Source organism: Ranitomeya imitator, chromosome 1, assembly GCF_032444005.1.
Source record: "Ranitomeya imitator isolate aRanImi1 chromosome 1, aRanImi1.pri, whole genome shotgun sequence".
NCBI classification, from domain to species: domain Eukaryota; kingdom Metazoa; phylum Chordata; class Amphibia; order Anura; family Dendrobatidae; genus Ranitomeya; species Ranitomeya imitator.
The window spans coordinates 248,832,864-248,845,056 of record NC_091282.1 but is presented as its reverse complement, the minus strand read 5'-3'; positions in this window follow the sequence as shown (position 1 = coordinate 248,845,056).

Sequence of the window (12,193 nt, the reverse complement as noted above, 5' to 3'; positions counted from 1 at the left end):
TCCACCCCATACCCATTTTGTATGGCCTAATGCAGTGTACTTTTCTACAACTACTAAACGAGAGTCGGAAGACCGAAGCAATGGCAAGGAAACCTGGGGAACACCTTAGAGTGTAACACACCCTCTCTCTACACCCCATACCCAATTTGAAGGCCTAATGCAGTGTAGTTTCCAAGAACTACTAAACGAGAGCCGGAAGATCGAAGCTCAGGAAAGGCAACCTGGGGAACACCTTGGAGTGTAACACACCCTCTCGCTACACCCCATACCCAATTTGAAGGCCTAATGCAGCGTAGTTTCCAACAACTACTAAACGAGAGCCGGAAGATCGAAGCTCAGGAAAGGCAACCTGGGGAACACCTTGGAGTGTAACACACCCTCTCGCTACACCCCATACCCAATTTGAAGGCCTAATGCAGCGTAGTTTCCAACAACTACTAAACGAGAGCCGGAAGATCGAAGCTCAGGAAAGGCAACCTGGGGAACACCTTGGAGTGTAACACACCCTCTCGCTACACCCCATACCCAATTTGAAGGCCTAATGCAGCGTAGTTTCCAACAACTACTAAACGAGAGCCGGAAGATCGAAGCTCAGGAAAGGCAACCTGGGGAACACCTTGGAGTGTAACACACCCTCTCGCTACACCCCATACCCAATTTGAAGGCCTAATGCAGCGTAGTTTCCAACAACTACTAAACGAGAGCCGGAAGATCGAAGCTCAGGAAAGGCAACCTGGGGAACACCTTGGAGTGTAACAAACCCTCTCTCTACACCCCATACCCAATTTGTAGGCCTAATGCAGCGTAGTTTCCGACAACTACTAAACGAGAGCATGAAGATCGAAGCTCAGGAAAGGCAACCTGGGGAACACCTTGGAGTGTAACACACCCTCTCTCTACACCCCATACCCAATTTGTAGGCCTAATGCAGCGTAGTTTCCGACAACTACTAAACGAGAGCCGGAATATCGAAGCTCAGGAAAGGCAACCTGGGGAACACCTTGGAGTGTAACACACCCTCTCTCTACGCCCCATACCCAATTTGTAGGCCTAATGCAGCGTAGTTTCCGACAACTACTAAACGAGAGCCGGAATATCGAAGCTCAGGAAAGGCAACCTGGGGAACACCTTGGAGTGTAACACACCCTCTCTCTACGCCCCATACCCAATTTGTAGGCCTAATGCAGCGTAGTTTCCGACAACTACTAAACGAGAGCCGGAATATCGAAGCTCAGGAAAGGCAACCTGGGGAACACCTTGGAGTGTAACACACCCTCTCTCTACACCCCATACCCAATTTGAAGGCCTAATGCAGTGTAGTTTCCAAGAACTACTAAACGAGAGCCGGAAGATCGAAGCTCAGGAAAGGCAACCTGGGGAACACCTTGGAGTGTAACACACCCTCTCGCTACACCCCATACCCAATTTGAAGGCCTAATGCAGCGTAGTTTCCAACAACTACTAAACGAGAGCCGGAAGATCGAAGCTCAGGAAAGGCAACCTGGGGAACACCTTGGAGTGTAACACACCCTCTCGCTACACCCCATACCCAATTTGAAGGCCTAATGCAGCGTAGTTTCCAACAACTACTAAACGAGAGCCGGAAGATCGAAGCTCAGGAAAGGCAACCTGGGGAACACCTTGGAGTGTAACAAACCCTCTCTCTACACCCCATACCCAATTTGTAGGCCTAATGCAGCGTAGTTTCCGACAACTACTAAACGAGAGCATGAAGATCGAAGCTCAGGAAAGGCAACCTGGGGAACACCTTGGAGTGTAACACACCCTCTCTCTACACCCCATACCCAATTTGTAGGCCTAATGCAGCGTAGTTTCCGACAACTACTAAACGAGAGCCGGAATATCGAAGCTCAGGAAAGGCAACCTGGGGAACACCTTGGAGTGTAACACACCCTCTCTCTACGCCCCATACCCAATTTGTAGGCCTAATGCAGCGTAGTTTCCGACAACTACTAAACGAGAGCCGGAATATCGAAGCTCAGGAAAGGCAACCTGGGGAACACCTTGGAGTGTAACACACCCTCTCTCTACGCCCCATACCCAATTTGTAGGCCTAATGCAGCGTAGTTTCCGACAACTACTAAACGAGAGCCGGAATATCGAAGCTCAGGAAAGGCAACCTGGGGAACACCTTGGAGTGTAACACACCCTCTCTCTACACCCCATACCCAATTTGAAGGCCTAATGCAGTGTAGTTTCCAAGAACTACTAAACGAGAGCCGGAAGATCGAAGCTCAGGAAAGGCAACCTGGGGAACACCTTGGAGTGTAACACACCCTCTCGCTACACCCCATACCCAATTTGAAGGCCTAATGCAGCGTAGTTTCCAACAACTACTAAACGAGAGCCGGAAGATCGAAGCTCAGGAAAGGCAACCTGGGGAACACCTTGGAGTGGAACACACCATCTCTCTACACCCCATACCCAATTTGAAGGCCTAATGCAGAGTAGTTTCCAAGAACTACTAAACGAGAGCCGGAAGATCGAAGCTCAGGAAAGGCAACCTGGGGAACACCTTGGAGTGTAACACAACGTCTCTCTACACGACGGAAGGGCTGATTCTTAGGAAGGAAGGCTGTTGGAAATAAGCATTGCGCGTCCGAGGGTGATTATATTCTTATTAGGTATATACTCACCCTCGGACGCGCCCTGCTTCTTTATTTGGAATGAATGTTTATTTGCAATGTGGTGTTGACTTTCTCTATTATTTTGGTAATTAATGATTTTATTATTTTCATTATTTTGCATCTTCTCGGCAATAATATAAAGAAGACGCGACAGGACAACACTCGGTGGATGCCATATGTGTGTTTTCAATTTAAAAAAACTTTCAGTTAACTACTTGCAGGAGAAAGTAATTGTAGCTGGTGGCCATTTTTAGTACTGTACCAGATTAGAGTTGTGTGTTTGTTTTTAATGTTAAAATGTCTGCATTTGATATCTCACCAGTATTTTCTTTTTTATAAGCAAAATACTTATTTTTATATTTTCTGATGTTGGTTCCAGGGGTACACGGCCAGCAGTGCCCTGGTCAGTGTAGTAGTAGTTGAAAGAATGGACCGCAGACAGGCATCGAAGGCCTAAAATAATAACACATGGCTGTAGGCAATTTTAAATTGGTTCCAGGGGTACACGGACAGCAGTGGTGTGGTCAGTGGAGGCCTAGTGGAAGGAGTGACCGCAGACAGGCATCGAAGGCCTAAAATAATAACACATGGCTGTAGGCAATTTTAAATTGGTTCCAGGGGTACACGGGCAGCAGTGACCTGGTCAGTGTAGTAGTAGTTGAAAGAATGGACCGCAGACAGGCATCGAAGGCCTAAAATAAAAAAATTGGGCTGGCTGTAGGCAATTTTAAATTGGTTCCAGGGGTACACGGGCAGCAGTGACCTGGTCAGTGTAGTAGTAGTTGAAAGAATGGACCGCAGACAGGCATCGAAGGCCTAAAATAAAAAAATTGGGCTGGCTGTAGGCAATTTTAAATTGGTTCCAGGGGTACACGGGCAGCAGTGGTGTGGTCAGTGGAGGCCTAGTGGAAGGAGTGACCGCAGACAGGCATCGAAGGCCTAACATAACAAACTTGGGCTGGCTGTAGGCACTTTTAAATTGGTTCCAGGGGTACACGGGCAGCAGTGGTCTGGTCAGTGGAAGTCTAGTGGAAGGAGTGACCGCAGACAGGCATCGAAGGCCTAAAATAATAACACATGGCTGTAGGCAATTTTAAATTGGTTCCAGGGGTACACGGACAGCAGTGGTGTGGTCAGTGGAGGCCTAGTGGAAGGAGTGACCGCAGACAGGCATCGAAGGCCTAAAATAATAACACATGGCTGTAGGCAATTTTAAATTGGTTCCAGGGGTACACGGACAGCAGTGGTGTGGTCAGTGGAGGCCTAGTGGAAGGAGTGACCGCAGACAGGCATCGAAGGCCTAAAATAATAACACATGGCTGTAGGCAATTTTAAATTGGTTCCAGGGGTACACGGGCAGCAGTGACCTGGTCAGTGTAGTAGTAGTTGAAAGAATGGACCGCAGACAGGCATCGAAGGCCTAACATAACAAACTTGGGCTGGCTGTAGGCACTTTTAAATTGGTTCCAGGGGTACACGGGCAGCAGTGGTCTGGTCAGTGGAAGTCTAGTGGAAGGAGTGACCGCAGACAGGCATCGAAGGCCTAAAATAATAACACATGGCTGTAGGCAATTTTAAATTGGTTCCAGGGGTACACGGACAGCAGTGGTGTGGTCAGTGGAGGCCTAGTGGAAGGAGTGACCGCAGACAGGCATCGAAGGCCTAAAATAATAACACATGGCTGTAGGCAATTTTAAATTGGTTCCAGGGGTACACGGACAGCAGTGGTGTGGTCAGTGGAGGCCTAGTGGAAGGAGTGACCGCAGACAGGCATCGAAGGCCTAAAATAATAACACATGGCTGTAGGCACTTTTAAATTGGTTCCAGGGGTACACGGGCAGCAGTGGTCTGGTCAGTGGAAGTCTAGTGGAAGGAGTGACCGCAGACAGGCTTCGAAGGCCTAACATAACAAAATTGGGCTGGCTGTAGGCACTTTAAATTGGTTCCAGGGGTACATGGGCAGCAGTGTATGGTCAGTGGAAGTCTAGTGGAAGGAGTGACGGCAGACAGTCTTCGAAGGCCTAACATAACAAAATTGGGCTGACTGTAGGCACTTTTAAATTGGTTCCAGGGTAACACGGCCAGCAGTGGCCTGGTCAGTGTAGTAGTTGTAGAAAGAAGGGACCGCAGACAGGCTTCGAAGGCCTAACATAACAAAAATGTCAAAACAATGGTATTGTCAGTGCCAGGCATTGAAGGATGTCAGCGGCTAGACTACACATTGGTGAAGCTGTGAGAGATAATTTTGCTAGTGGTAGAGCACTGTTTGAGCTGGGGGGGGGAACTGTCTTGTGGCCGGCGGTACAGGCACAGGGCCCCTCATATTACAACGGTGTGTCTGACGTTGGGTGCGCACCACCACCGCCAGAGACACTTTATTGTACTATGAGGGACCCAGTGGCAGTGCCGTCGACCAAAAGCGGCCACACCCACCTCTTCAGACAAACAGCACTCTCAAGGGTCCAAGCGCAAAGTGGCGATAGCACGGCCCCGTGTGGGGAGTTTGGCCATTTCGTGAGGTGGAAACATGTCGTATGCTGGACAATCAGGTGAAGAAAATTACGAGATTGGAAAAGTCATTCAGAATAGTCCACAGGCAAGACCTTTTCATAGGAAAGCTAGGTGTCAGCCGGGCAGGGTGGGGCAAAAGATTTTGAAATCCAGTTGTGGTTCATTTTAATGAAGGTTAGATCATCTACATTTTGGGTAGCCAGACGAGTCCTTTTTTCTGTTAGTATTGAACCTGCAGCACTGAATACTCTTTCTGATAGGACACTAGCTGCCGGGCAAGCAAGCTCCTGCAATGCATATTCTGCCAATTCTGGCCAGGTGTCTAATTTGGATGCCCAGTAATCAAATGGGAATGACGGTTGAGGGAGAACGTCGATAAGGGATGAAAAATAGTTTGTAACCATACTGGACAAATGTTGTCTCCTGTCACTTTGAATTGATGCTGCAGTACCTGTCCTGTCTGCGGTCATAGAAAAATCACTCCACAACCTGGTCAGAAAACCCCTCTGTCCAACGCCACTTCTGATTTCTGCCCCTCTAACACCTCTGGTCTGCTGGCCCCTGGAGCTCGTGTGAGAACGATCACGGGCGCTGTGTGCAGGGAATGCCAGAAGCAAACGGTCAACAAGAGTTGATTGTTTTGTTGCTAATATTAGTTCCAAGTTCTCATGTGGCATAATATTTTGCAATTTGCCTTTATAGCGAGGATCAAGGAGGCAGGCCAACCAGTAATCGTCATCGTTCATCATTTTTGTAATGCGTGTGTCCCTTTTGAGGATACGCAAGGCATAATCCGCCATGTGGGCCAAAGTTCCCGTTGTCAAATCTGCGGTTGTGCTTGGTTGAGGGGCAGTTGCAGGCAAATCTACGTCACTTGTGTCCCTCAAAAAACCAGAACCCGGCCTTGCCACGCCACCAATTTCCCGTGCCCCCGGGAAAGCTTCCTCATTAAAAATATACTCATCCCCATCATCCTCCTCATCCTCCACCTCCTCTTCGCCCGGTACCTCGTCATGTACACTGCCCTGACCAGACAATCGCTGACTGTCATCAAGGCTTTCCTCTTCCTCTGGTGCAGACGCCTGATCCTTTATGTGCGTCAAACTTTGCATCAGCAGACGCATTAGGGGGATGCTCATGCTTATTATGGCGTTGTCTGCACTAACCAGCCGTGTGCATTCCTCAAAACACTGAAGGACTTGACACATGTCTTGAATCTTCGACCACTGCACACCTGACAACTCCATGTCTGCCATCCTACTGCCTGCCCGTGTATGTGTATCCTCCCACAAAAACATAACAGCCCGCCTCTGTTCGCACAGTCTCTGAAGCATGTGCAGTGTTGAGTTCCACCTTGTTGCAACGTCTATGATTAGGCGATGCTGGGGAAGGTTCAAAGAACGCTGATAGGTCTGCATACGGCTGGAGTGTACAGGCGAACGGCGGATATGTGCGCAAAGTCCACGCACTTTGAGGAGCAGGTCGGATAACCCCGGATAACTTTTCAGGAAGCACTGCACCACCAGGTTTAAGGTGTGAGCCAGGCAAGGAATGTGTTTCAGTTGGGAAAGGGAGATGGCAGCCATGAAATTCCTTCCGTTATCACTCACTACCTTGCCTGCCTCAAGATCTACAGTGCCCAGCCACGACTGCGTTTCTTGCTGCAAGAACTCGGACAGAACTTCCGCGGTGTGTCTATTGTCGCCCAAACACTTCATAGCCAATACAGCCTGCTGACGTATGCCAGTAGCTGCCCCATAATGGGAGACCTGGTGTGCAACAGTGGCAGGTGCGGATGGAGTGTTTGTGCGACTGCGGTCTGTGGACGAGCTCTTGCTTCTGCAGGAGGACGAGGAGGAGGAGGAGGAGGGGGTGCGAACGGCTACAGACAACTGTTTACTAGACCGTGGGCTAGGCAGAACTGTCCCAAACTTGCTGTCCCCTGTGGACCCTGAATCCACCACATTTACCCAGTGTGCCGTGATGGACACGTAACGTCCCTGGCCATGCCTACTGGTCCATGCATCTGTTGTCAGGTGCACCTTTGTGCTCACAGATTGCCTGAGTGCATGGACGATGCGCTCTTTAACATGCTGGTGGAGGGCTGGGATGGCTTTTCTGGAAAAAAAGTGTCGACTGGGTAGCTCGTAGCGTGGTACAGCGTAGTCCATCAGGTCTTTGAAAGCTTCGCTTTCAACTAACCGGTAGGGCATCATCTCTAACGAGATTAGTCTAGCTATGTGGGCGTTCAAACCCTGTGTACGCGGATGCGAGGCTAAGTATTTCCTTTTTCTAACCATAGTCTCATGTAGGGTGAGCTGGACTGGAGAGCTGGAGATCGTGGAACTAGCGGGGGTGCCGGTGGACATGGCAGACTGAGAGACGGTGGGAGATGGTATTGTTGCCGCCGGTGCCCTAGATGCAGTGTTTCCTACTACGAAACTGGTGATTCCCTGACCCTGACTGCTTTGGCCTGGCAAAGATACCTGCACAGATACAGCAGGTGGTGCGCTAAATGGTGGTCCTACACTGCCGGAAGGGATGTTGCGTTGATGACTAGCTTCATTGGCCGAGGGTGCAACAACCTTAAGGGACGTTTGGTAGTTAGTCCAAGCTTTCAAATGCATGGTGGTTAAATGTCTATGCATGCAACTAGTATTGAGACTTTTCAGATTCTGACCTCTGCTTAAGGAAGTAGAACATTTTTGACAGATGACTTTGCGCTGATCAATTGGATGTTGTTTAAAAAAATGCCAGACTGCACTCTTTCTAGCATCGGATACCTTTTCAGGCATTGCAGACTGAGCTTTAACCGGATGGCCACGCTGTCCTCCACCAGGTTTTGGCTTTGCCACGCGTTTTGGGCAAGATACGGGCCCGGCAGATGGAACCTGTGGCGATGTTGATGCCTGCTGCGGCCCCTCCTCCTCCTCTGCTTCAGAACTGCTGCCGCCTGCACCCTGTTCCCCCAATGGCTGCCAATCGGGGTCAAGAACTGGGTCATCTAATAACTCTTCTTGTACCTCCTGCGCAACTTCGTCTGTGTCACCGTGTCGTTCGGTGGTATAGCGTTCGTGATGGGGCAACATAGTCTCATCAGGGTCTGATTCTTGATCAGCACCCTGCGAGGGCAATGTTGTGGTCTGAGTCAAAGGACCAGCATAGTAGTCTGGCTGTGGCTGTGCGTCAGTGCACTCCATGTCAGATTCAATTTGTAATGGGCATGGACTGTTAACTGCTTCACTTTCTAAGCCAGGGACGGTATGTGTAAAGAGCTCCATGGAGTAACCCGTTGTGTCGCCTGCTGCATTCTTCTCTGTTGTTGTTTTTGCTGAAGAGGACAAGGAAGTGACTTGTCCCTGACCGTGAACATCCACTAACGACGCGCTGCTTTTACTTTTACCAGTTTCACGAGATGAGGCAAAAGAGCTAGAGGCTGAGTCAGCAAGATAAGCCAAAACTTGCTCTTGCTGCTCCGGCTTTAAAAGCGGTTTTCCTAATCCCAGAAAAGGGAGCGTTCGAGGCCTTGTGTAGCCGGACGACGAACCTGGCTCCACAGCTCCAGACTTAGGTGCAATATTTTTTCCCCCACGACCACCTGATGCTCCACCACTACCACTACCCTCATTACCAGCTGACAATGAACGCCCCCGGCCACGACCTCTTCCACTAGACTTCCTCATTGTTTTAAAAACGTAACCAAACTAACGTTATTTGTTGCAGTCACACAACTTACACGGTGAGCTATAACTTCTGTATGATTTAGCTACCCCTTTACAGGTTGGTGAGACCACAGCGAAAATCAGGCCCAATGTTACACACTCTTTTTTTGGTGGCTGCAAATTAGAGAGATGCCCCACACGCAGGACTGTCACTGAAGCACAAATGTTAATATTAATGTCACACTATTATTTTTTTTTTATTTTTATTTTTTTCAGGAACACTTTAGAAACCCCCCAAAAAAAAAAAAATAGATTTTTGCAGGGAGAATTTAGAAAACAAATGTAACAAACTATATGCTTTCTATGGGCCACTGAGTGAGAGATGACGCACACAGGAATCAGGAGTGGCACACAAGCCCAGAGGCCAATATTTTTCTACCAATGATTGATGGAGTTATTTTCTCTGGTAGATTTTGGAACCCAAATCAAGGAAAAAAAATGTAGGCTTTCTATGGACCACAATTGGAGAGAGAGAGAGAGAGAGATGGCACACCCAGGAGTCAAGACTGGCACACAAGCAGAAAGGCCAATATTAATCTCCCACTGTTTTTTTTGGTTGTTTTTTTTTTTTTTTTTTTTCAGGGAGACTTTAGAAAAAAAAATAATAAAAAAAATATGATTTTATCAGGAAGAATTTAGAAACCAAATAAAATAAAATGATTTTTTCAGGGAGAATTTAGAAAACAAATAAAACCAAAAATAGGCGTTCTATGGCCCACTGACTGAGAGATGACGCACACAGGAGTCAGGAGTGGCACACAAACCCAGAGGCCAATATTTTTCTACCAATGATTGATGTAGTTATTTTCTCTGGTAGATTTTAGAACCCAAATCAAGGAAAAAAAATATAGGCTTTCTATGGACCACAATTGGAGAGAGAGAGAGAGAGAGAGAGAGAGAGAGAGAGAGAGAGAGAGATGGCACACCCAGGAGTCAAGACTGGCACACAAGCAGAAAGGCCAATATTAATCTCCCACTGTTTTTTTGGTTGTTTTTTTTTTTTTTTTTTTTCAGGGAGACTTTAGAAATAAAAATAATAAAAAAAATATGATTTTATCAGGAAGAATTTAGAAACCAAATAAAATAAAATGATTTTTTCAGGGAGAATTTAGAAAACAAATAAAACCAAAAATATGCGTTCTATGGCCCACTGACTGAGAGAGAGAGAGAGATGGAACGCTTAGTACTGGCACACAAGCCCAAAGGGCAATATTAATCTCCCTTTTTTTTTCCAGGGAGAATTTCTGAAACCCAAAAAAAAAATAAAATAGGCTTTCTATGGCCCACTATTTGTGAGAGAGATGGGACGCTCAGGACTGGCACAGATGGCACGCTCAGGACTGGCACAGAAGCCCAGAGGCCAATATTAATCTCCCTTTTTTTCTGGGAGAATTTATAAAACCAAAAAAATATTTAAATAGGCTTTCTATGGCCCACTATTTGTGAGAGAGATGGCACGCTCAGGACTGGCACAGATGGCACGCTCACAACTGGCACACAAGCCCAGAGGCCAATATTAATCTCCCTTTTTTCAGGGAAAATTTATAAAACCAAAAAAAAAATTAAATAGGCTTTCTATGGCCCACTATTTGTGAGAGAGATGGCACGCTCAGGACTGGCACAGATGGCACGCTCACAACTGGCACACAAGCCCAGAGGCCAATATTAATCTCCCTTTTTTCAGGGAAAATTTATAAAACCAAAAAAAAAATTAAATAGGCTTTCTATGGCCCACTATTTGTGAGAGAGATGGCACGCTCAGGACTGGCACAGATGGCACGCTCACAACTGGCACACAAGCCCAGAGGCCAATATTAATCTCCCTTTTTTCAGGGAAAATTTATAAAACCAAAAAAAAAATTAAATAGGCTTTCTATGGCCCACTATTTGTGAGAGAGATGGGACGCTCAGGACTGGCACAGATGGCACGCTCAGGACTGGCACAGAAGCCCAGAGGCCAATATTAATCTCCCTTTTTTTCAGGGAGAATTTATAAAACCCAAAAAAAAAATTAAATAGGCTTTCTATGGCCCACTATTTGTGAGAGAGATGGGACGCTCAGGACTGGCACAGATGGCACGCTCAGGACTGGCACAGAAGCCCAGAGGCCAATATTAATCTCCCTTTTTTTCAGGGAGAATTTATAAAACCCAAAAAAAAATAAAATAGGCTTTCTATGGCCCACTATTTGTGAGAGAGATGGCACACTCAGGACTGGCACACAAGCCCAAAGGCCAATATTAATCTCCCACTGTATTTTTATCAGGGAGAATTTATACACCCCACAAAAAAAAATACAGAAAAATGAAAAGGCTTTCTATGGCCCACTATGTGAGAGAGATGGCACACACAGGGATGGCACTCTAGCAGAAATGCCAAATTGCCAATCTTAATCTCCCACCAAAAAAAAAAAAAAAAAAAAAACAGGGAATGTCCTACAATTACTATCTCCCTGCCTGCAGTAATCTCAGCCAGGTATGGCAGGCAGCTACTATCTCCCTGCCTGCAGTAATCTCAGCCAGGTATGGCAGGCAGCAATAAGGAGTGGACTGATGCACAAATGAAATAAAAAGTGTGGACAAACAAAAAAGATAGCTGTGCAGAAAGGAAGGAACAAGAGGATTTGTGCTTTGAAAAAAGCAGTTGGTTTGCACAGCGGCGTACACACAGCAATGCAGCTATCAGGGAGCCTTCTAGGGCAGCCCAATGAGCTACAGCGCTGAGGGGAAAAAAAAAAAAAAAAAAAATTCCACTGTCCCTGCACACCGAGGGTGGTGTTGGACAGTGCAAATCGCTGCAGCACAAGCGGTTTTGTGGTTAATGGACCCTGCCTAACGCTATCCCTGCTTCTGACAAAGCGGCAGCAACCTCTCCCTAAGCTCAGATCAGCAGCAGTAAGATGGCGGTCGGCGGGAACGCCTCTTTATAGCCCCTGTGACGTCGCAGACAGCAAGCCAATCACTGCAATGCCCTTCTCTAAGATGGTGGGGACCAGGACCTATGTCATCACGCTGCCCACACTCTGCGTTTACCTTCATTGGCTGAGAAATGGCGCTTTTCGCGTCATTGAAACGCGACTTTGGCGCGAAAGTCGCGTACCGCATGGCCGACCCCGCACAGGGGTCGGATCGGGTTTCATGAAACCCCGACTTAGCCAAAAGTCGGCGACTTTTGAAAATGTTCGACCCGTTTCGCTCAACCCTATTGTTAATGTCTCGATATGCTTAATTAAAAAAACACCATGGATGTGTTAGAAACGTACACACACAAAAATCACAAATTGCATATTTTTTTTATTTTTAGTACAAAAAT